The following is a 1,749-nucleotide window of genomic DNA, read 5'->3' as shown; positions in this document are numbered from 1 at the left end:
ATGGAATGTTGGAGTGACGAGAGGGAAATACCTGAAACTGTTGAGCTGTGTTGTAGTAGCCTTGATTCTTGAAGATGATTATATAATGATATAGCTTTCTCAATGTGACTATGTGAGTATGAAAACCTTGTATCTGATGCTCCTTCAATCCAGGGTATGGACAGATGAGTAAAACATAAGGAATAAATAAATAAATAAATAAATAAATAAATAAATAAATAAATAAATAAATAACAGGGGGGATAAGGGTAAAAAAAGATAGAAATACTAGTGGTCTATTACAGGGAGGGGTGAGGGGTGTGGGATGCATGAGGTTTTTCCTTTTTCCTTTTATTTCTTTTTCTGGAGTGGCACAAATGTTTAAAAAAAATGATTGCAGTGATGACTACACAACTATGTGATAATATTGTGAGCCATTGATTGTATACTATGGATGGACTGTATGTGTGTGAAGGTTTCTCAATAATAAAAAACTAATTTATTCGTTTCTAGAGAAACAGCTAGCAGGAGTTATCTGATACTGTTCTGAGATTTTTATAAGATTGTCTCATGTGACTGCGGGGACAGCAAATCCAAATTCCATAGGACAGGCCACAAGCTGGGAAATCTCTCGAAGGTTTCTGATGAATTTCTGAAGAAAGCTGGCTGACTGAATTAGAGATGCTGAATTTCAGCTGACTGCTGAAATCATCATTTTTTCTTTGAAATACTTCAACTGATTGGATGAGACTTCGTTCATTGTTGAAGGCAATCTCCTCAGTTGATTGTCGATGTAATCTGCTGTAGACACAATCAATTTACTGATGATTTAAGTCCACAAAATGTCCTCACAGTAACATGCAGGCCAGTATTTGCTCCAAGCAATGGACAACAAAACCTAGCCAAGCCGACATATGAGCTCAACAATCACAGAGATGATATGCATTCGAAGAGTAAATGCTTTCTCTTTCAAATTATTGATGCACATAACTTCAAAGGATTAAGCCCAGGTATCTTCATGAGAGCCTTCCCTCTCTATGCCTCCCTTCATTCCCTCTTTTCTTTCCTCTCTCCCTCTCCTTCCCTCCCCTTCTTATCTTTGCTTTCCAAATGATAAAGAAAAAATTAGGCATGAATTTTGAACAAAAAGATGATTTAAAAGTAAATCAAGTGCTTGCTTCGGTGGCACATATACTAAAATTGGAACAATACAGAGAAGGTTAGCATGGCCCCTGCGCAAGGATGACAGGCAGATTCGTGAAGCATTCCATATTTTTAAAAAATAAAAAAAAATTAAAAAAAGTAAATCAAAATCAATCATACTTAATTGTACAAGATAATTTATTTTCAATGTAAAAAGGAAAAACCAGTTCATTTGTTAATTTGCCAATGCTGAAATTACTCTTCAGTGTAAGGGACCAAAACAATTTTACACCAGAAACTACTTTGGTCCCCAAATTCTAATGAGCTATAGATAAATGATAGAATGAATACCATGCTAATATGGTGAGTCAGAATAATAACACCTCATGTCAAATATATTTACTTTATCTTAATGTACCCTTAAATTATTTTATATATGCTGATTCCCATGCTTTTTTTATATTGATTAAATGTGTCTTATGCAATGAATATTCTGCTTTCCTTCCATGGAAACTAAAACTAATAATTATCAGTCACAAGGGAGCATTCATTTGAGAATGACAAGTATCTCTGTAAAATGCAGAGTTCATCTTTGTGAATAATTCACTTTGTCTTTCATTACGTATT

General features: G+C 34.3%; 1 non-coding gene across 1 annotated transcript; it reads left to right on the top strand.

The window, feature by feature from the left end:
- The first annotated feature begins 1,149 nt into the window (after positions 1-1,149).
- Positions 1,150-1,256, top strand: LOC143645301 (U6 spliceosomal RNA). The gene has a single exon (XR_013157025.1). It is a non-coding gene; the product is annotated as a U6 spliceosomal RNA (small nuclear RNA).
- Positions 1,257-1,749: the final 493 nt, after the last annotated feature.

The sequence above is a fragment of the Tamandua tetradactyla genome, chromosome 8, assembly GCF_023851605.1.
Source record: "Tamandua tetradactyla isolate mTamTet1 chromosome 8, mTamTet1.pri, whole genome shotgun sequence".
NCBI lineage: Eukaryota > Metazoa > Chordata > Mammalia > Pilosa > Myrmecophagidae > Tamandua > Tamandua tetradactyla.
This window is presented reverse-complemented; position numbering and strand designations above follow the sequence as displayed.